This window comes from Ranitomeya variabilis, chromosome 1 (assembly GCF_051348905.1).
Source record: "Ranitomeya variabilis isolate aRanVar5 chromosome 1, aRanVar5.hap1, whole genome shotgun sequence".
NCBI classification, from domain to species: Eukaryota; Metazoa; Chordata; class Amphibia; order Anura; family Dendrobatidae; genus Ranitomeya; species Ranitomeya variabilis.
Window position 1 is genome coordinate 161,650,530 of NC_135232.1, and position 24,138 is coordinate 161,674,667.

The 24,138-nt window shown below is 44.9% G+C and overlaps 1 long non-coding RNA gene across 1 annotated transcript; it reads left to right on the top strand.

Moving 5' to 3' along the window:
• The first annotated feature begins 21,860 nt into the window (after nucleotides 1-21,860).
• Nucleotides 21,861-23,635, top strand: LOC143807982 (uncharacterized). The gene is made up of 4 exons (XR_013221848.1): nucleotides 21,861-22,248; nucleotides 22,327-22,559; nucleotides 22,762-22,834; nucleotides 23,075-23,635. It is a non-coding gene; the product is annotated as an uncharacterized LOC143807982 (long non-coding RNA).
• Nucleotides 23,636-24,138: the final 503 nt, after the last annotated feature.

Sequence of the window (24,138 nt, forward strand, 5' to 3'; positions counted from 1 at the left end):
ACTGCTATGAGGCTATAAAACATAGAACTCCACACATGGAGACGCTTTAGGATATTGTGGTGGGTGGTAATTGGTGCATATGTGCACATACTTGTCTGAATAGGGAGTGTACCCATGACAACATAGTCCCTCTTTTGTGGATTTTTTGTACCCTTAGTAACATGAAGCAATATGTATTTTATATGTTTTAAGACTGATTATCAATAAAATTGTTGTTTTTATCTAGTACCATAGTGGTGATCTATTTATTATCTGATCGCACTGGATGTGAGTTATAGAAATGAATCAGTCAGGTCTAACAGATGGAAAGAGACATCGCACCAATCCTCCAAAAAAAAAGGCAAAAATCTCCATCAGTATTCAGATTCAGAGGTGGTGATTCAGATTGGTTAGCAGAAAAAATCAATATATACTTATTGGCGAAAATACTTGCCACCATGAAAAGATCTAATATGGGTCAAGGAAATCTTTTAGAACAGAGGTAGACGTCTGGGATGATGTCTCCATGATTTGACGAGCTATGGAACAGAACAATCCGATAGTGGTAGCAATATTGTAGCAAATTCAGGAAATGCTAAAGGAGCTTTTGAAACAGGCTGAAGAGAATTCCTTGCTGAGGTCCAAAATAGTAGATCTAGAGGACAGATCTTGCCATCGCAATATCTGCATATTCGGGTTGCATAGTGCAGAAAGGATAAGCTGCCCCAAATATTTATATAGAGACAAATAGTAATGAATACCTTTCCACCCTTCTTCAGGTTGAAAGGGCTCATTGTATATCCAGTAAAAAATGGCCACTGCAGGACCTCCCTGTTGTGAATTCCATTCTGGAGCTCCCTCCTGTGGTTGCTAATGGTATTTTTGTGAGTTCTGCCCTTGGGCTCCCTCTGGTGGTTTCAAGTGGAACTGCTGCTCCTTTAGGTAGCTGTAGCAGCTGCCTTCACTGATCGCCTTGCCTGGGTTTGTTATTTAAACCTGCTCTGGGCTTTAGTTCATGCCAGCTGTCAATGTTCTTGGTTGGATTTGGTTCTCTCCTTGGATTTCTCATATGGCCTGTCCTTGTCAGCAAAAGATAAATTCTTGCTAGTCCTTGTTTGTCTATTTGTTTTGGACTCTATTGCTCTGCAAATATGTCTCTTTTTGTCCAGCTTGTCACTATGTCATATTCAGGCTAGCTGGAAGCTCTGGGAAGCAGATTTGCCCCTCCACACCGTGAGTCAGTGTGGAGTTCATTTTTGTAAACTCTGCGTGGATTTTGTAGTTTTTAATACTGACCGCACAGTATCCTTTTCTCTCTGTCTATCAAGTTTAGTATTGGCCTCCTTTGCTGAAATCTGATTTCATTTCTGTGTACGTCATTTCCCTCTCCACTCACAGTCAATATTTGTGGGGGGCTATCTTTCCTTTTGGGGTTTTCTCTGAGGCAAGATAGCTTTCTATTTCCTTCTTTAGGGGTAGTTAGTTCTTAGGCTGTGAAGAGGTCTCTAGGGAGAGTCAGGAACATCCCACAGCTATTACTAGTGTTGTTGTTAGGATTAGGGACTGCGGTCAGTAGAGATACCACCTTCTCAGAGCTCGTCCCATGTTGCGTTTTAGCCACCAGGTCATATTAGTGTGGCCTCTTAACCACCAGGTCATAACACTCCCACCCCAGTTATCATGAAAGGGATTATCAGATATAAGAAAAAAATGAAGGCATGAAATGGTTCGAAATAAAAACCAGTGGCATACTTGCCTTCCAGTGTTCCAGCGGATGAAGTGCAAGGCACTCCAGATGTCTATGTTGGCTCCAGAAGCGATGCATGCTCTATTCGGAAATCACAGGATGGCAGCCTTTGATTGGATGCAACGGTCAGTGAATAGAAATTATCAAAGAAGCATCTGAAGGATAGAACAGGGGTTTTGCAAGGAGTGCACACACCATTGGCAAAATGGTTACTCCTCTAGCCAAATTTTGAACAGAAACTTGGTGGTTTGATATCTGGAAGTTAAAGCACCCTGATAAAAAAAATATTTTCTTATTCCAGCAGGCCAGAAAATACACTATCCAGGGTAGTTTTGACTTTTGCAAGTGTATGCACATAATTGGTTATGAACTGATAGGCTTGCCAGACCACTCTTCCATGGCAGTAGTAATCCGTAATGCTAACAATGGTAGTCATTTTGGTAAAATATAGCAGCTGAACCCACACTGGTCTATCATAGTTGATAATCATAAGGATATTAAGCTCCAGACTAGGGAGTTGGTGAAAATTTTGAAAATTTCGCAATTTTCCAAATGTGAATTTTCATGCCCATAAATCACAGAGATATGTCACACAAAATACTTATTAAGTAGCATTTCCCACATGTCTACTTTACATCAGCACAATATTGGAACCAAAATTTTTTTTTGTTAGGAAGTTATAAGGGTTAAAATTTGACAAGTTATTCCTCATTTTTATAACACCATTTTTTTTAGGGACTACATCACATATGAAGTCACTTTGAGGGGTCTATATGATAGAAAATACCCAAAAGTGACACCATTCTTAAAACTTCACCCCTCAAGGTGCTCAAAACCACATTCAAGAAGTTTATTAACCCTTCAGGTGCTTCACAGGAATTTTTGGAATGTTTAAAAAAAATGAACAGTTTACTTTTTTCACAAAAAATTTAATTCAGATCCAATTTGTTTGGGGGTAGACCACTGTTTGGGCGCATGACAGAGCTCGGAAGGGAAGGAGTTCCTATTGACTTTTCAATGCAAAATTGGCTGGAATTGAGATAGGATGCCATGTCATGTTTGGAGAGCCCCTGATGTGCCTAAACAGTGGAAACTCCCAAAAAGTGACACCATTTTGGAAAGTAGACCCCCTAAGGAACTTATCTAGATGTGTGGTGAGCACTTTGAACCCCAAAGTGCTTCACAGAAGTTTATAATGTAAAGCCCTAAAAAGAAAAAAATATTTTTTTCACAAAAATGATCTTTTCACCCCAAGTGTTTTATTTTCCCAAGGGTAACAGAAGAAATTGTACCACAAAACTTGTTGTGCAATTTGTCCTGAGTATGTTGAAACCCCATATGTGGGCGAAAACTACTGTTTGGGTGCACGTCGGGGCTCGGAAGGGAAGTAGTGGTGTTTTGGAATGCAAACTTTGATGGAATGGTCTGCGGGCATCATGTTGCATTTGCAGAGCCACTGATGTGTCTAAAACAGTAGAAACTCCCCACAAGTGACCCAATTTTGGAAACCAGACCCCCCATGGAACTTGTCTAGATGTGTTGTGAGAACTTTGAACCCCCAAGGATTTCACTAAAGTTTATAACGCAGAGCTGTGTTTTCCCGCAAAAATGATTTTTAGCCCCCAAATTTTTATTTTCCCAAGGGTATCAGGAGAAATTGCACCAGAAAAGTTGTCCAATTTGTCCTGAGTTTGCTGATACTCCATATGTGGGGGTAAACCACTGTTTGGGCGTACAGCAGAACTCGGAAGGGAAAGAGCACCATTTTACATTTTACTTTTTCAACGCAGAATTGGCTGGAATGGAGATCGGACGCCATGTCACGTTTGGAGAGCCTCTGATGTGCCTAAGCAGTGTAAACCCCCCAATTCTAACTCCAACCCTAACCCAAACACACCCCTAACCCTAATCCCAACCCTAACCATAACATAACCACACCCCTAACCCGAACACACCCTAACCCTAATCCCAACCCTAACCACACCCCTAACCTCAACACACCCCTAACCCTAATCTCAACCCTAACCATTACCCTAACCACACACTTAACCCTGACACACCTCTAACCCTAATCCCAACCCTAATCCCAACTGTAAACGTAATCCAAACCCTAACCCCATCTCTAGCTCCAACCCTAATCCTAACTTCCATCCCCCACCTGCCTGTTACATCAACGCACTCACCCAGTGCCATGCTATGAGATCTGTCTGCTGCCGGCTCAATGCCGCATGCTCTATGGCCACTTACTCTGTGTACACTTCCTGGCTTAGTGCATAGGGGGGCTGCGGTGGCAAATCCGGATTCTTATTGAGACTGTGTGCACCTCCCTATGTTGTCCCTGGCCAATAGCCTAGAGGCCTTGGATTCTTAAGGTGTCCTATCCCATTGGAGGACACTTGAGCAAACTATTTCCCTCAGACAGCATTTGCTACTGAGCTGCCAGGTCGTGTCTGTTCCTGTCTCTGAGGGCTGCAATACACAGGCCTATATCTGTGTCCAGTTTGTGTATCTGTGTTCATTCCTTTCTGAACTCTGGTCTATGTCCATTCCTGTCTGAACTCTGGTTTATGTCTGTTCCTGCTTTGGTTGTTGCCATTCCCACTCTGCTGTGTGTATCTCTGCACTATCTCTCTGCTCTGCTTGCCACTATCAGTGGTTCTGAACTTCTCTGCTCTGGTCGCCATGCTGTGAGATCGGTCTGCTGCCAGCTCCATGCCATGTGCTCCATGGCCACTTACTCTGTGTACACTTCCTGGCTGTGTGCATAGGGGCGGCGCAGGCAAATACGGATTCTTATTGAGACTGTGTGCACCTCCCTATGATGTCCCGGCCAATGGCCTAGAGGCCTTGGATTCTTAAGGTGTCCTCACCCATTGGAGGATGCCTGAGCAAACTATTTTACTCAAATAGCATTTGCTACTGAGCTGCCAGGTCGTGTCTGTTCCTGTCTCTGAGGGCTGTAATACGCAGGCCTTTATCTGTATCCAGTTCGTGTATCTGTATTCGTTCCTGTCTGAACTCTGGTCTATGTCCGTTCCTGTCTGAATGCTGGTTAATGTTTTTTCCTGTTCCTGCTTTGGTTGATGCCATTCCCACTCTGCTGTGTGTATCTCTGCGCTATCTCTCTGCTCTGCTTGCCACAATCAGTGATTCTGCACTTCTCTGCTCTGGTCGCCACTACCCGTGGCTCTGTGCTTCTCTGCTTTGCTCACCACTACCTGTGGCTCTGTGCCTCTTTGCTTTGCTCAACACAACCTGTGGCTCTGTGCCTTCTGGTTCTTGGCTCTGCCTCCAGCATCTCCGCTTTTGGCTCTGCCTCCAGCAGCTCCGTCCTTAGCCCCTCCCTCTCCTCTGCCTTCTCCTTCTTTACTCTTAGCTCCGCCTTCCTCTTCTCTGCTCTTAGCTCTGTCTTCTCCTTCTCTGCTCTTTCCTGCGTTTCTTTTCTTGGCTCCGCCTCCTGCTCTTAACTCCACCTCCTGTGGTTCTGCTTTGAATGCGCTCTTGCGGCCTTGCTCTATCTGTGTTCTGCAACTTGCCGTACAAGTCTCTACCTGTCTCTTTATATTCACCAGTCCAAACAGGTCCCTACCTGTTTCCATATGCCCTCCAGTCTGAACAGGTTCTTACCTGTCTCCATACACATGCATGTCTGCCAGAGTGCCAGCCGTACCCGCCTGTCTGCCAGAGTGCTAGCCATGCCCGTCTGCCTGCCTGTATCTCCGTCGAGCCACTCTGCCCATCAGGGCTTCAGCTGTACCCGTCCGTCAGCCAGTGTCGCAGCCGTGCCTTCCTGCCTGCGTCTTTTCCCCAAGTGGGATCAGCATCCACCATCAGACTCCACCCTGGAGTGGTACCTGGTAGCTACCTGCCGCACAAGTCTGACCTCACCATCAGAGACTCCAGCGAACACCTAGCTACTTAGTTATGCCCCTTCCAGGGAAGTCTGGTCTGTGGTCCAGTGGGGCCACACCCCCGCAAGCCCGCGCCTACCAGTCTGGGCACGAGCTTTACAAACAGTTTTTGCATCACCACATTTTGAGAGCTACAATTTTTCCATATTTTGACCCACAGAGTCATGTGAGGTCTTGTTTTTTGCCAGATTAGTTGATGTTTTTATTGGTACCATTTTTTGATCCCTTTTTATTATTATTTTTGGGAGGCAGATTGAACAAAAAGCAGCAATTCATGAATTTCTTTTGGGTGGGGCATTTATATTGTTCCGCATATGGTAAAATTGATAAAGCAATTTTATTCTTCAGGTTAGTACGATTATTGCGATACCTAATTTATATTTTTTTTATGTTTTGGCGCTTTTATACAATAAAAACTATTTTAATAAAAAAATAATTATTGTGCATCGCTTTATTCTGAGGGCTATGACTTTTTTATTTTTTTGCTGGTGATGCTGTGTGGTGGCTCGCTTTTTGCGGGACAACATTTTCAGCGGTACCATGTTTATTTATATCCGTCTTTTTGATTGCGTGTTATTTCACTTTTTGTTCGGCGGTATGATGAGAAAGCATTGGTTTTTACCTCGTTTTTTATTTATTTTTTTACGGAGTTCACTGAAGGGGTTAACTAGTGGGACAGTTTTACAGGTCGGGTCATTACGGACATGGCGATACTAAATATGTGTACTTTTATTATTTTTTTTATTTGCATAAAGAAATTAATTTTTTGGAAAAATATTTATTTTATTTTTTTTCTTTATTTAGGAATTTTTTTTTACCGTATTTTCCAGCATATAAGACGACTGGGCGTATAAGACGACCCCCCAACTTTTCCAGTTAAAATATAAAATCTTCTTAAAAGTCGGGGGTCTTCTTATACGCCGTATGTCGTCTTATAGGGCCGGTGACTAATGTGCCTTTTGGGGGGGAGTGGTCCTGATGACGAAGAGTGGGCATCTCACAGGAAAGTGTGAGTGGAGTATCCCCCATTACCTCATTGTAGCTGCAGTGTGGGGTGCTGGGGAGCGGCGGCGGCCACCACCCCACAGCACAGCACCCATGCGACACAAAGAGGAGCAGCAGCTGCCGCCTCTCCCCAGCACAGAGACCCCATGCTGCAGCTACAATGAGGTAATGGGGGATACTCCACTCACACTTTCCTGTGAGACGCCCCCTCTTCGTCATCGGGACCACTCCCCCCCACCCACCATATACACATTGGTGTCTGCACTCAGCGTCCAAGACGGCACCCGGCGTATAAGACGACCCCCGACTTTTAAGAAGATTTTCAGGGGTTAAAAAGTAGTCTTATATGCCAGAAAATACAGTAAATATTTTTACACCTGTTAATTATTTTTTTTAAACTTTTTTATATCGTCCCAGGGTGAGACATCACTGTATAAAGTCAGATTGCTGATTTGACACTTTGCAGAGCACTGTGTCAGATCAGCGATCTGACAGGCAGTGTTGGAGGCTTCTCAGCACCTGCTCTCAGCAGGCACTGACAAGCCACCTCCCTGCAGGACTCAGAAGGACCCCGCAGTGATCTTAGATCACATTGCATTGTTCTGAGGGTCTCAGGGGAGCCCCCTCCCTGTGCGATGCTTCCCTATGCCACCAGAACGCAGCAATCTTGTTTGATCGCAGTGTTCCGGGGGTTAAAGTGCCGGGAGCGGTCCGTGACCACTCCTGGCACATACTGCCTGGTGTCAGCTGTGATAATCAGCTGACACCCGGCCGCGATTGGCCACGCTACCCCCGTGAGCGCTGCTGATTGCGTATGATGTACTATCTCGTCAATAGTCAAATGGGCCCAGGTCACCTTGACAGGATAGCACGTCGGATGGCAGAAAGGGGTTAATCACTAACGCTTAACTAAAATGACAAAATAATTATTTAATGGTCGGGGAAACCAAGAAGATTCTTTGCAGGATTAGTAAAAGGTAAGCAGGAGTGTTGATCCACAGTAACTGTTTGAGCAGATGGAAAGTAATAAACTGCCCTTATCAAATTAAAAGACAACTTGAACTTTTTTCACAGAAATGTAATTCTCTGAGGGTAAACCATCAGGGGGACTAGATGCATATTTGGATAGCATCTTTTTGCCAGTGCAACATGATAGCAACAGGGACTTGCTGAATGCTGTACTTACAATATTACATTTAATGGAGGCATTCAGTCAAGTCTCTGGTAATTGCACCTCTGCCAGAAGTGGAATAATATTCAAGGCAAACATGCTCCTTCTAATATTGACAAAGGTGTTCATTAAAAACTCCAAAAATTGAAATATGCCCCCTTCAAAGCCAGAAGGCATTATCACATTGATCCTAAAGAAAGGTAAAGATCTTTTGGGCATTCAGTGCATTGATGTGATAATACACTAAAATAAAAAATTATGTATACTCAATAGGAGGCCAAGTACTACTCTCAGAAGGCTATTTACAGTGTTTTTTTTTTTCAATAATGAAAACAAGCTCTCATATACATGCATAAAAGTGTGATGATGCACAAAAAGTGCACTAGGATGCAGCTTATAGCAGCATACTGCCAAGGGAGAAGAGCCCCAATTACACAGGTCTGCGAAAAATAAAAGTTCAAGAGCTGTTTTGGTTAATCCACATAATATTTATGTTTTTTGGTATGCTGAATCCAAAAATGACCTCCGTTTTGTCATAAAACATCATGTTTCTTGACAATATAGGTAACTATATTAAATAAGGCAATATTGCTAAATATATGAAAATAGACTTATAAAATTAATTTTTATTACATATTTTTCATGAAAATCAGTATTGAACTTAAATGAGCTCATTTACACTCACTAAAATATTTTTTTCTCCCTGTGAGGCTCCTCTTGGTACATTTACGCTTGTGAGTAGCATCTGGAATTTCTCTCTGAAGCATCCAACAGTAGTATGCCATCATTGTAATGCTCCATTTTCCCTGGTATCTTTTGTCCATCTCTTTAATGTCCTGGTCGAATCGTTCACCTTGCTCTTCACTCACAGCTCCCAAATTTTCAGGAGGTAATGCACTTTCAAACTCTTCAGACAACCTAAAGTTTGAAATGCTTTCAGCATTCGTCCGACGATCTTTTTGTAGTCGGGATCTTTTTTATTGCCTAAAAATGTCTCTATGACCTCTTTAAATGCAATCCACCCTTCTTTTTAAGGATCCGGCATGGTATGGACAAACTTTTTATCAGCTGTAAGCCTTCTTATGTCTTGTGTTGTGTATCCGCTTTTTGGGCTCCCCTGGTGGTTGCTGGTGGTACTGGTGACTTGTTTGCACTTTGCTTCTTCTGTTCACCTGCTTCCATCAGTGTTTGGGAGTTTCGTATTTAGCCTTGCTCTCCAGTCATTTCCTTGCCGGTCATCATTGTAACCAGAGCCTTCGGTTGCATGTTCCTGCTACTAGTCTGCTGATCAGCTAAGTGGACTTTGTCCTTTTGTTTTGTACCTTTTGTCCAGTTTGCAGTTTTTGTAATTCTCTGTAGCTGGAAGCTCTTGCGGGCTGAAATTGCCACTCCTGTGTCATGAGTTGACACAGGAGTCTTAAAGTAATTTCAGGATGGTTTTTGAAAGGGTTTTCAGTTGACCGTGAAGTCCTCTTTTGTATCCTTCTGCTATCTAGTAAGTGGACCTCTCTTTGCTAAATCTACTTTCATACTGTGTATGTCTTTTCCTCTTAATTCACCGTTATTACATGTGGGGGGCTGCTATCATCTTTTGGGGTATTTCCCTAGAGGTAAGCCAGGTCTGTTTCTTCCTCTACCAGGCGTAGTTAGTCCTCCGGCTGGCGCATGGCATATAGGAAGCCGTAGGTATGCTCCCTGGCTACTGTTAGTTGTGTGGTAGATTTAGCTCACGGTCAACTCGAGTTTCCATCACCCGAGAGCTCGTTCGTTACTTATGTGTTTTTTACGTTCCCTTGCCATTGGGAACCATGACAGTATGACCGGCCTACAAAGTGTTAATTGTTTGGGCTGAAGCAGGAGAAAAAGAAGTGTTGAAGGGAAATTTTTTTTTTTCTTTCCCTCAGAGTTTTGCTGCCTAGCCCTTAATTGCTGTCTAGCTGCTTCTTACCTCCTCTTAACCCTTGAATGGCTCTGACCTTGGCTGTTTAGCATGGATGTCCAGAGTTTGGCTGCAGGTTTAAATAATCTTGCTACGAAGGTTCAAAATTTACAAGATTTTGTTATACATGCTCCTATTTCTGAACCTAAAATCCCTACACCAGAGGTGTTTTCCGGAGATAGATCTCGGTTTTTGAATTTCAAATATAATTGTAAATTATTCCTTTCTCTCAGACCTCACTCCTCAGGAGATCCTGTCCAGCAGGTTAAGATTGTAATCTCTTTGCTGCGAGGTGACCCTCAAAATTGGGCATTTTCATTGGCACCAGGGGATCCTGCGTTGCTCAATGTGGATGCGTTTTTCCTGGCTTTAGGGTTGCTTTATGAGGAACCTAATTTGGAGATTCAAGCTGAAAAAGCTTTGATAGCCCTATCTCAAGGGCAAGATGAAGCGGAGATATACTGCCAAAAATTTCGTAGGTGGTCTGTGCTTACTCAGTGGAATGAGTGCGCCTTAGCGGCAAATTTCAGAGAGGGCCTTTCTGATGCCGTTAAAGATGTTATGGTCGGGTTCCCTGCGCCTACAGGTCTGAATGAGTCCATGATAATGGCAATTCAGATTGATCGGCGTTTGCGGGAGCGCAAACCCGTGCACCATTTGGCGGTATCTTCTGAAGAGACGCCAGAGAAAATGCAATGTGACAGAGTTATGTCCAGAAGCGAGCGGCAGAATTATAGGCGTAAAAATGGGTTATGCTTCTATTGTGGTGATTCTGCTCATGTTATATCGGCATGCTCTAAGCGTACTAGGAAGGTTGACAAGTCCATTTCAATTGGCACTTTACAGTCCAAATTTATTTTGTCTGTAACCTTGATTTGTTCATTATCAGTTATTACCGTGGATGCCTATGTGGACTCGGGCGCTGCTCTGAGTCTTATGGACTGGTCCTTTGCCAGGCGCTGTGGGTTTGATTTAGAGCCTCTGGAAGTTCCTATACCTCTGAAGGGTATTGATTCTACACCTTTGGCTTGTAATAAACCACAGTTCTGGACGCAAGTGACTATGCGTATGACTCCAGACCATCAGGAGGTGATTCGCTTCCTTGTGTTGTACAATTTACATGATGTTTTGGTGCTTGGATTACCATGGTTACAGTCTCATAACCCAGTCCTTGACTGGAAGGCTATGTCTGTGTTAAGCTGGGGATGTCGGGGGGCTCATGGGGACACTCCTATGGTGTCCATTTCGTCATCTATTCCATCTGAGATTCCGGCATTTTTGTCTGATTATCGTGATATTTTTGAAGAGCCTAAGATTGGTTCACTCCCTCCTCACAGGGATTGTGATTGCGCCATAGATCTGATTCCTGGCAGTAAATTTCCAAAGGGTCGTTTGTTTAACCTATCTGTACCTGAACATGCTGCTATGCGCGAGTATATTAAGGAGTCCCTGGAAAAGGGACATATTCGTCCTTCTTCATCACCTTTAGGAGCCGGTTTTTTCTTTGTCTCTAAAAAGGATGGCTCTCTGAGGCCTTGTATTGATTATCGTCTCCTGAATAAAATTACAGTCAAATATCAGTATCCGTTGCCTTTGCTGACTGATTTGTTTGCTCGCATAAGGGGGGCTAAGTGGTTCTCTAAGATTGATCTTCGTGGGGCGTATAATTTGGTGCGAATTAAGCAGGGGGATGAGTGGAAGACCGCATTTAATACGCCTGAGGGCCATTTTGAGTATTTGGTAATGCCTTTCGGCCTTTCTAATGCACCTTCTGTCTTTCAGTCCTTAATGCATGATATTTTCCGTGAATATTTGGATAAATTTATGATTGTGTACTTGGATGATATTTTGATTTTTTCTGATGACTGGGAGTCTCATGTTCAGCAGGTCAGGAGGGTTTTTCAGGTTTTGCGGGAGAATTCATTGTGTGTAAAGGGTTCAAAGTGTGTTTTTGGGGTTCAAAAAATTTCATTTTTGGGGTATATTTTTTCCCCTTCTTCTATTGAGATGGACCCTGTCAAGGTTCGGGCTATTTACGACTGGACGCAGCCTACTTCTCTGAAGAGTCTCCAGAAATTCTTGGGCTTTGCTAATTTTTATCGTCGATTTATAGCTGGTTTTTCTGGCGTTGCTAAACCTCTGACGGATTTGACTAAAAAGGGTGCTGATGTTGCCAATTGGTCCCCTGCTGCCGTGGAGGCCTTTCGGGAGCTTAAGCGCCGCTTTTTGTCTGCCCCTGTGTTGCGACAGCCTGATGTTTCTCTTCCCTTTCAGGTTGAGGTCGATGCTTCCGAGATCGGAGCAGGGGCGGTTTTGTCGCAGAAAAGTTCCGACTGCTCAGTGATGAGACCTTGTGCGTTGTTTTCGCGAAAATTTTCGGCCGCCGAGCGAAACTATGATGTTGGTAATCGGGAGCTTTTGGCCATGAAGTGGGCATTTGAGGAGTGGCGTCATTGGCTTGAGGGTGCCAGACATCAGGTGGTAGTTTTGACTGATCACAAGAATTTAATTTATTTGGAGTCTGCCAGGCGCCTGAATCCTAGACAGGCACGTTGGTCGTTGTTCTTTTCCCGGTTTAATTTTGTGGTCTCGTACTTACCGGGTTCTAGGAATGTGAAAGCAGATGCTCTTTCTAGGAGTTTTGAGCCTGACTCTCCTGGGAATTCTGAACCTGCTGGTGTCCTTAAGGATGGAGTGGTTTTGTCTGCTGTCTCTCCAGATTTGCGACGTGCTTTGCAAGAATTTCAGGCGGATAGACCTGATCGTTGTCCGTCTGGTAGACTGTTTGTTCCTGACGAGTGGACCACTAGAGTCATCTCGGAAGTTCATTCTTCTACTCTGGCAGGTCATCCGGGAATTTTTGGCACCAGAGATTTGGTGGCTAGATCCTTCTGGTGGCCTTCCCTGTCTCGAGATGTGCGTGTTTTTGTGCAGTCTTGCGATGTGTGTGCTCGGGCCAAGCCTTGTTGTTCTAGGGCTAGTGGGTTGTTGTTGCCCTTGCCTATTCCGAAGAGGCCTTGGACGCACATCTCTATGGACTTTATCTCGGATCTCCCTGTTTCTCAGAAGATGTCTGTCATCTGGGTGGTGTGTGACCGTTTTTCTAAAATGGTTCATTTGGTGCCATTGCCTAAGTTGCCTTCCTCATCTGAGTTGGTCCCTCTGTTTTTTCAAAATGTGGTTCGCTTGCATGCTATTCCGGAAAACATCGTTTCTGACAGGGGTACCCAGTTCGTGTCTAGATTTTGGCGGGCAGTCTGTGCCAGGTTGGGCATTGATTTGTCCTTTTCGACTGCATTCCATTCTCAGACCAATGGCCAGACGGAGCGAACTAATCAAACTTTGGAGACTTATTTGAGGTGTTTTGTGTCTGCGGATCAGGATGATTGGGTTGCCTTTCTGCCGTTGGCGGAGTTTGCTCTTAATAATCGGGCTAGTTCTGCCACTTTGGCTTCTCCTTTCTTTTGCAATTCAGGGTTTCATCCGCGTTTTTCATCTGGTCAGGTTGAATCTTCAGATTGTCCTGGAGTGGATGCGGTGGTGGATCGGTTGCATCGGATTTGGGGACAAGTGGTGGATAATTTGGAATTGTCTCAGGAGAGGACTCAGCAGTTTGCTAACCGTCGTCGTCGTGTTGGTCCCCACCTTCGCGTTGGGGACTTGGTGTGGTTGTCTTCCCGTTTTGTCCCTATGAGGGTTTCTTCTCCCAAATTTAAGCCTCGGTTCATCGGTCCTTATAGGATTTTGGAGATTCTTAACCCTGTTTCCTTTCGTTTGGACCTCCCGGCATCTTTCGCTATCCATAATGTGTTCCATCGGTCGTTGTTGCGGAGATATGAGGTACCGATGGTTCCTTCTACTGAACCTCCTGCTCCTGTGCTGGTGGAGGGTGAATTGGAGTACGTCGTGGAGAAGATCTTGGACTCCCGTATTTCCAGACGGAGACTTCAATATCTGGTTAAATGGAAAGGCTATGGTCAGGAAGATAATTCTTGGGTAACTGCCTCTGATGTTCATGCCTCGGATTTGGTTCGTGCCTTTCATAGGGCTCATCCAGATCGCCCTGGCGGTTCTTGTGAGGGTTCGGTGCCCCCTCCTTAAGGGGAGGGTACTGTTGTGTATCCGCTTTTTGGGCTCCCCTGGTGGTTGCTGGTGGTACTGGTGACTTGTTTGCACTTTGCTTCTTCTGTTCACCTGCTTCCATCAGTGTTTGGGAGTTTCGTATTTAGCCTTGCTCTCCAGTCATTTCCTTGCCGGTCATCATTGTAACCAGAGCCTTCGGTTGCATGTTCCTGCTACTAGTCTGCTGATCAGCTAAGTGGACTTTGTCCTTTTGTTTTGTACCTTTTGTCCAGTTTGCAGTTTTTGTAATTCTCTGTAGCTGGAAGCTCTTGCGGGCTAAAATTGCCACTCCTGTGTCATGAGTTGACACAGGAGTCTTAAAGTAATTTCAGGATGGTTTTTGAAAGGGTTTTCAGTTGACCGTGAAGTCCTCTTTTGTATCCTTCTGCTATCTAGTAAGTGGACCTCTCTTTGCTAAATCTACTTTCATACTGTGTATGTCTTTTCCTCTTAATTCACCGTTATTACATGTGGGGGGCTGCTATCATCTTTTGGGGTATTTCCCTAGAGGTAAGCCAGGTCTGTTTCTTCCTCTACCAGGCGTAGTTAGTCCTCCGGCTGGCGCGTGGCATATAGGAAGCCGTAGGTATGCTCCCTGGCTACTGTTAGTTGTGTGGTAGATTTAGCTCACGGTCAACTCGAGTTTCCATCACCCGAGAGCTCGTTCGTTACTTATGTGTTTTTTACGTTCCCTTGCCATTGGGAACCATGACAGTCTGGTCTGACGAATACACCTTCCTTCAAATTTGCCTCCAAGAGGCTTGGAAACTTGATGACCAAGTATTTGAAGCATTCCAGATCTCTTGCAAGTGATTTTACGAATTGCTTCATCAAGCCCAATTTAATGTGGAGAGGTGGTAGAAGAACTTTATGGGGATGTACCAAAGTTTCTCGGAGTACATTTATATTCTTCAACGACTGTGAGCACCCTCAGCTGCCATCTCTTCTTGGTCCAGTGATTATGTCAGTCTCGACTGTTCCACAAACACAGAAAACAAGGGTATTTGGTATACCCAGCTTGCTTTCTGAGCAGCGTGCACACGACCTTCATATCCCCATACACTTACTAACTGCGGTCTTCATATTTAAGTTTACGAAGAACCAATTCCAAGTTCTCGTAGGTTTCCTTCATGTGTACTGTGAGACAGTGACCAGCATTGTTGTGAATGGCTGGTAAGTATCGCAGAGGAGGAGGTCCTTTGCGCTGTAAGCTTGGAATGTTTCTCTGGGACTTGTAGTGTCATGAGCCTTGCTTAGTGTATAAGGAGCTTGCAGAGTTAGTAGGAGAGCTGGACAGGTCTGGTTAACCACACACCTCCCATCAATGGGTGTGTCTCATACGTTATAATGAGACTGTGGTTTGGTCACATGTTCACTGTGTTGGAAGGTCCTGAAAGTGTACAGGTTTAATAAAAGGCACATGGAGGTGGCATGTGCCTGTAGAGTCCGTGATGGCTATCTGTGTTGGGGGAAGCTACCGTCCTTCTGTGGGTGTGGAACTGATGGAGTGAGCTCATCGAGCAAGACATAGTACGGGTCAGTGTTCCCAGTAAGGCAGCTGCCCTGGAAGTGTATGTGCCTGCAGGGTCCGGGACTGCTATCTGTGTTTTGGGAAGCTACCGTCTTTCTGTGGGTATGGAACTGATGGATGTGAGCTTGTCAAGCAAATCATAGTGCGGGTCAGTGGTCCCAGTAAGAGAGCTTCCATGGAAGTCAGGACCCTTGTGATGCCAGCCTGTGAAGCCTGAAGTGCTGCCAAGCAGGTAACCCAGAGCATGGGAGACTATGTGCACTGACGAGGGTCAGTTAATGAACTGTGTGGACATAACCACACTTGAGAGTGGACTGTTTGTTAGGTCTGTGATGTATAAAATGGCCTACAGTGGTTTATTAGTGCATAATAAACCGCATGGACTGGTTTAAGTGGAAAAATTGTTCCTGTGTGCCTTAATCCCTGCTGCCAAGTGAGTGTCCCCCAACACATTCAGTGAGCACTAGTGTTGAGCGATACCGTCCGATACTTGAAAGTATCGGTATCGGAAAGTATCGGCCGATACCGGCAAAGTATCGGATCTAATCCGATACCGATACCCGATACCAATACAAGTCAATGGGACTCAAGTATCGGACGGTATCCCTGATGGTTCCCAGGGTCTGAAGGAGAGGAAACTCTCCTTCAGGCCCTGGGATCCATATTAATGTGTAAAATAAAGAATTAAAATAAAAAATATTGATATACTCACCTCTCCGACGCAGCCTGCACCTTATCGAGGGAACCGGCAGCCTTCTTTGCTTAAAATGTGCGCGTTCACTGACTTCCGTGACGTCACGGACCTGAAAATTACGTCACGGCTTGTTGTGATTGGTCGCGTCGCGGTCACATGGGCGGTACGCGACCAATCAGAAGCCGTGACGTAATTTTCAGGTCCTGAATTGTTGTGAACTCTATTTTTGGGCTCCCTCTAGTGGTCACAAGCGGTACTGTGTAGTGTTGTCTTTCTGCAGGTTGCAGCATCAGCTGGTTCATTATCCTGGTTGGTTTCCTATTTAGCCCACCTGGATACTCAGTTCCTTGCCTGCTATCAATGTATTCAGTGCTCTTCAGATTCCTTGTGTCTAACTTGCTCCCAGTCTCTCTAAGACAAGCTAAGTTTTTGTTTGATCATTTTTTGATTATCAGCGTTCATTATGTTTTCAGTCCAGCTCGCTAAAATGTGATTTCCTCGCTTGCTGGTTGCTCTAGGGGACTGAGTTTCTCCCCCCACACCGTTAGTTGGTGTGGGGGTTCTTGAAATCTCAGAGTGGATATTTTGTAAGGGTTTTTTACTGACCGCATAGATTCCCTTTTCTATTTTCTGCTATCTAGTATTAGTGGGCCTCATTTGCTGAATCTGCTTTCACCCCTGTGTATGTGCCTTCCTCTTACCTCACCGTTATTATTTGTTGGGGGCTTCTATATCTTTGGGGATTATTTCTCTGGAGGTAAGAGAGGTCTTTCTTTCTCTCTAGGGGTAGTTAGTTCATCAGGCTGGCTCGAGACGTCTAGGATTTTTAGGCACGTTCACCAGCTACTTCTAGTGTGTTTGGATAGGTTCAGATTTGTGGTCAGTCCAGTTTGCCACCTCCCTAGAGCTTGTCCTATGTTTGTTACTTAGCTGGAGTAATTTGTGATCCTCAACCACTAAGGATCATAACAGTATAGCAGGCCAAAAAGTGTTTAATGCATCGCAGAAGTGGGATAAAAAGAAGACCTGAGTACATTTTTTTTTTTCCTCCCGCTTTTCCTTTGCTGCAGTCTGTTTAGCTTCTTTCATCCCCTTGAACTCTGGGTGGTTTGGAGCTCAGCTGCAGACATGAATATTCAGACTCTGACTTCTAGTGTGGATCATCTTACTGCACGGGTGCAAAGTATTCAGGATTTTGTTATTCATAGCCCTATGTCAGAACCAAAGATACCCATTCCTGAGTTGTTTTCTGGAGATAGATCTAGGTTCCTAAATTTTAAGAATAATTGTAAGTTATTTCTATCTCTGAGACCTCGTTCCTCTGGTGATTCCGCTCAGCAAGTTAAAATTGTTATCTCCTTGTTGCGTGGCGACCCTCAAGATTGGGCCTTCTCTCTGGCACCAGGAGATCCTGCATTGCTTAATGTAGATGCATTTTTTCTGGCTCTTGGACTGCTTTATGAGGAGCCTAATCTTGAGAATCAGGCAGAAAAAGCGTTGCTGGCTATCTCTCAAGGTCAGGATGAAGCAGAGGTGTATTGTCAAAAATTTCGGAAATAGTCGGTGCTTACTCAATGGAATGAGAGTGCCCTGGCTGCAAATTTCAGAGAAGGTCTTTCTGAGGCCGTTAAGAATGTTATGGTGGGGTTTCCCACCCCTACAAGTCTGAGTGATTCTATGGCTTTAGCTATTCAGGTTGATCGGCGTTTGCGGGAGCGCAAATCTGCTCATCCTTTGGCGGTATTTTCTGAACAGAGACCTGAGTCTATGCAATGTGACCGAACTCTGAACAGAATTGAGCGACAAAGTCATAGACGTCAAAATGGGTTGTGCTTTTACTGTGGTGATTCTACTCATGTTATCTCAGCATGCTCTAAACGCTTAAAAAAAATCGCTAAACCTGTCACCATTGGTACTATACAGCCTAAATTTATTTTGTCTGTTACTTTGATTTGTTCTTTGTCGTCCTACCCGGTTATGGCTTTTGTGGATTCGGGTGCTGCCCTGAATCTGATGGATTTGTTGTTTGCCAGGCGCTGTGGTTTTGTCCTGGAGCCTTTGGAATTTCCTATTCCTCTGAGGGGAATTGATGCTATGCCATTGGCTGAGAATAAGCCTCAGTATTGGACGCAAATGACCATGTGCATGACTCCCGTACATCAGGAGGTGATTCGCTTCCTTGTTCTGCATAATTTGCATGATGTTGTCGTTTTGGGTCTGCCATGGCTGCAAGCTCATAATCCAGTTTTAGATTGGAAAGCTATGTCAGTGTCAAGTTGGGGTTGTCAGGGAATTCGTGACGATACTCCGTTGGTGTCTATTGCTTCTTCCACTCCTTCTGAGGTCCCTGAGTTTTTGTCTGACTACCAGGATGTATTTAATGAGCCCAGGTCCAGTGCCCTGCCCCCTCATAGGGATTGTGACTGTGCTATAAATTTAATTCCTGGTAGTAAATTCCCTAAGGGACGACTTTTTAATTTGTCTATACCAGAGCATGCCGCGATGCGGAGTTATATAAAGGAGTCTTTGGAGAAGGGACATATTCGCCCATCCTCTTCCCCTCTTGGTGCAGGATTTTTTTTTGTGGCCAAGAAGGACGGTTCTTTGAGACCTTGTATAGATTATCGTCTTCTGAATAAAATCACAGTCAAATTTCAGTATCCTTTGCCACTATTGTCTGATTTGTTTGCTCGGATTAAGGGTGCCAGTTAGTTCACCAAGATAGATCTCCGTGGTGCGTATAACCTTGTGCGCATTAAGCAGGGAGATGAATGGAAAACAGCATTTAATACGCCCGAAGGCCATTTTGAGTACTTAGTGATGCCTTTTGGACTCTCTAATGCTCCTTCTGTGTTTCAGTCCTTCATGCATGACATCTTCCGAGAATATCTGGATAAATTTATGATTGTTTATCTGGATGACATTTTGGTCTTTTCTGATGATTGGGAGTCCCATGTGAAGCAGGTCAGGATGGTGTTTCAGGTCCTGCGTGCTAATGCTTTATTTGTGAAGGGCTCAAAATGCCTCTTCGGAGTACAGAAGGTCTCCTTTTTGGGTTTTATTTTTTCTCCTTCTACTGTGGAGATGGACCCAGTCAAGGTCCAGGCTATTCATGACTGGACTCAGCCCACGTCTGTTAAGAGTCTTCAGAAGTTCTTGGGTTTTGCTAATTTTTACCGTCGTTTCATCGCTAATTTTTCTAGCGTGGTTAAACCTTTGACGGATTTGACCAAGAAGGGTTCTGATGTGACTAATTGGTCTCCTGCGGCCGTGGAGGCCTTTCGGGAGCTGAAGCACCGGTTTTCTTCAGCTCCAGTCTTATGTCAGCCAGATGTCTCTCTCCCCTTCCAGGTCAAGGTTGATGCTTCTGAGATTGGAGCAGGGGCTGTTTTGTCGCAGAGAAGCTCTGAGGGCTCTGTGATGAAGCCATGTGCTTTCTTTTCAAGAAAGTTTTCGCCTGCCGAGCGGAATTATGATGTTGGTAATCGGGAGTTGTTGGCTATGAAGTGGGCAATTGAGGAGTGGCGACATTGGCTCGAAGGAGCTAAACATCGTGTGGTGGTCTTGACTGATCACAAAAATCTGATTTACCTTGAATCTGCCAAGCGCCTGAATCCTAGACAGGTTCGTTGGTCGTTGTTTTTCTCCCGTTTCAACTTCGTGGTCTCATACCTGCCTGGTTCGAAGAACGTGAAAGCTGATGCACTTTCTAGGAGTTTTGTGCCTGACTCTCCTGGAGTTTCTGAGCCGGCTGGTATTCTCAGAGAGGGAGTGATTTTGTCTGCCATTTCCCCAGATTTGCGACGGGTGCTGCAGAAATTTCAGGCGGATAGACCTGACCGTTGTCCACCAGAGAGACTGTTTGTCCCGGAGAGATGGACCAGCAGGGTTATTTCCGAGGTTCATTCTTCGGTGTTGGCGGGTCATCCTGGGATTTTTGGTACCAGAGATTTGGTGGCTAGGTCCTTCTGGTGGCCTTCCTTGTCGCGGGATGTGCGTTCCTTTGTGCAGTCTTGTGGGATTTGTGCTCGGGCTAAGCCTTGCTGTTCTCGTGCCAGCGGTTTGCTTTTGCCTTTGCCTGTTCCGAAAAGGCCTTGGACGCACATTTCCATGGATTTTATTTCGGATCTTCCAGTATCTCAGAAAATGTCTGTCATCTGGGTGGTGTGTGATCGTTTTTCCAAGATGGTCCATTTGGTGCCCTTGCCTAAGTTGCCTTCTTCCTCCGATTTGGTTCCTCTATTTTTTCAGAATGTGGTTCGCTTGCACGGCATTCCTGAAAATATTGTGTCTGATAGAGGATCCCAGTTTGTGTCCAGGTTTTGGCGGACTTTTTGTGCTAAGATGGGCATTGATTTGTCTTTTTCGTCGGCCTTCCATCCTCAGACTAATGGCCAGACCGAGCGAACTAATCAGACGTTGGAAACTTATTTGAGATGTTTTGTTTCTGCTGATCAGGATGATTGGGTGACTTTTTTGCCTTTGGCCGAGTTTGCCCTTAATAATCGGGCTAGTTCTGCTACTTTGGTTTCGCCTTTTTTCTGCAATTCTGGTTTCCACCCTCGTTTTTCCTCGGGTCAGGTTGAGCCGTCTGACTGTCCTGGGGTGGATTCTGTGGTGGATAGGTTGCAGCAGATTTGGAACCATGTGGTGGACAATTTGAGGTTGTCACAGGAGAAGGCTCAGCGCTTTGCCAACCGCCGCCGCGGTGTGGGTCCCCGACTTCGTGTTGGGGATTTGGTGTGGCTGTCTTCTCGGTATGTTCCTATGAAGGTCTCCTCTCCTAAATTCAAGCCTCGCTTCATCGGTCCTTATAAGATCTTGGAAATCCTTAACCCGGTGTCTTTTCGTTTGGATCTCCCAGCATCGTTTGCCATTCATAATGTGTTCCATAGGTCTTTGTTGCGGAGGTATGTGGTACCTGTGGTTCCTTCTGTTGAGCCTCCTGCTCCGGTGCTGGTCGAGGGCGAATTGGAGTACGTGGTGGAGAAGATTTTGGATTCTCGTATCTCTAGACGGAGGCTTCAGTATTTGGTTAAGTGGAAGGGCTATGGTCAGGAGGATAATTCCTGGGTTGTCACCTCTGATGTTCATGCGGCCGATTTGGTTCGTGCCTTCCACGTGGCTCATCCTGATCGCCCTGGGGGTCTTGATGAGGGTTCGGTGACCCCTCCTTAAGGGGGGGGTACTGTTGTGAACTCTATTTTTGGGCTCCCTCCAGTGGTCACAAGCGGTACTGTGTAGTGTTGTCTTTCTGCAGGTTGCAGCATCAGCTGGTTCGTTATCCTGGTTGGTTTCCTATTTAGCCCACCTGGATACTCAGTTCCTTGCCTGCTATCAATGTATTCAGTGCTCTTCAGATTCCTTGTGTCTACCTTGCTCCCAGTCTCTCTAAGACAAGCTAAGTTTTTGTTTGATCATTTTTTGATTATCAGCGTTCATTATGTTTTTAGTCCAGCTCGCTAAAATGTGATTTCCTCGCTTGCTGGTTGCTCTAGGGGACTGAGTTTCTCCCCCCACACCGTTAGTTGGTGTGGGGGTTCTTGAAATCTCAGAGTGGATATTTTGTAAGGGTTTTTTACTGACCGCATAGATTCCCTTTTCTATTTTCTGCTATCTAGTATTAGTGGGCCTCATTTGCTGAATCTGCTTTCACCCCTGTGTATGTGCCTTCCTCTTACCTCACCGTTATTATTTGTTGGGGGCTTCTATATCTTTGGGGATTATTTCTCTGGAGATTTTTTTTTTTTTTTCCATAATCATCTTCTATATACAATATCTTTAGTATGACCCATTCATCATCGCAGTGGACAGGTGCCATTTAACCCACACATTTCCCCATTGACCCGTGGCTCCGCCCTCATTATAGACAGAGAGGTGACGTTCACACTGCCTCTATACAATCACCTCCCTGTGGCCACACTCCTAGCCCCCACTCCTATCTTTGGGCATTCTCCTGCCCTTACTTGCTCAGATACACTCAGTGCTCATGCACTGACCTTGTGATTGCGTCACTTCCGGTCCGGGACCGCCCACTTCCGGTCCGGCGGTACTTATGGAGAACATGCGGTCACACTGCTACCCATTCTCCAGGACTGCACAGCTGGGCGCGGGATGCGCCGCTATTCCACAGACGCTTCACAAAGCAGGTACACTGACCCTCCGCCCCCCCTTTTCTGCACTTCCCCCTGCATCTGCTAACCTTATCCACTACACCTCCTCCATAGGTCAGCCTTACAGGCTGCTATTCATTCTACACAGGACCCCTCTATACATGACAAAGGAGCTGCTCATGGACCCATTTTAAGGTATCCTTTATACGTTCACTTGAACGTTCAGCCCCTACAGTGCGTGTTATTGACTCTATGTACATTTTCTGTAGGTGTCCCTACCTTGCTGCAGCTTACCCCTTACAGGACTCCCTGGCCTATTGTATAGGAGTGATTATTAGTCTCACAAGGTATCCATATATTATCTTCTATGTCACTGGCTCTCACAAAGACTGCCCCTTAGTCACTCTAGCACAATACATTCCTTTGGGACTGACTCCTAATCTCTATGACCAAACGTGTCTGGCAACCCTCTTTTACACCTATTGGAATTCTGCTGTCTTTTTATATTTACACTGCATAAATGTTGACTTTGTATTATTATAACAACAGGTTAGACCTTAAAGGACCTTTTTCTTGCCTACCAACACTGCCACTCCCATGTATGAATAACAAAAGAGTGAAGGTAAACTTTAATATAATTGTCCTCAGTAAGCAGGGAGTTGCTGATATTACTCTTGTACCATAGACTGATTGTTCGCTGCCTCCCAGAGTACCCCCATAGTTACCTCTGGTTGCTCTGTATATATTGTACATAGTATGTTTTTATTATGCCTTGGTATCTGTTTTTTTGTTTTATTTTCTGTTTATTTTCGGTATATAATATGTCACAAACAGCTGCTTATATTGTCTATTTGTTTCCTAGTAACCCCATGAATAAGACCCGGGAGGGTCGAAACGTCGGGTTTCCTTACTACGGGTTTCCTTACTACAAAACCAATACAGTGGCAATTGTTGACCTCTTTTTTGTGTTAATAAATTTGGCATTTACCTTTTTGCATCATATCAAATTTTGAGTGTGCGGTATTTTCTCCTCTACTATTGACTTGACCACACGGTCTGATCTACCAGCACCTCCTTAGCTTTCGACCAGAGTGCACACCATTCCTCTTTTTTCAGTGAATTTTTGCTTGGTGTAGCACCGGTCTACCAGATGACGTCAGACATCTTCGCATACGACGCTGCAACCAGCTCTAGCATCTTGTCGCAAGTTTCAAACTCCAGTGAATTTCTGAAAACCCCTCCACATGAACTAAAAACAAGGGATTACGAGAAGGAGCGCCGAAAATTGGTCTCATATGACCTACACTGCATTACTTTGGCAGAATATCACAAACAGGGCAAGATCCCGAGAGGCCTCAGGTGCAACCTGCGCCCAACACTTTTTTCAGAAGACCCAGACTACTGTGATAAATATAAGAGAATACTAAACACGTGTTCTTTGGACATTATTATCCTAACTATTGAATTCCTACAAAAGGCCATCACAGAAACAAAGGACAACATTAGAGCAATTGAAACACAACTATCCTCTACATTGACATCCACGGACTGGACCAATTTAAAGGACAAGACTGACAAAGTGCTAGCAGATCACCAAAAATTTCTAGAGGAGAAGAAACGTCAAAAATTCCAGCGAGACAACGACGATTACTCACACAATAAAGTTTATAAATGGAGCGACTCTGCAGGCAACAACCCGTGGCGTCGGCCATATCAACGCAAGACAGGTTCTTTCAGCACGGAAAGCGACTCATCCACGGGCTCCTACAAACCTCGTTTTTTATCCAAAGGCCGCAGGGGAGGACATCAGCGTACAGACCGACAAGAAGATCGAGAAAAAATGACAACCCGGTCACAGGTAGGACTACTAACCTAGTTATCAATATTTCAGGTTATACGCTCTCCCCTGCGGAACTCGGCCTGCTG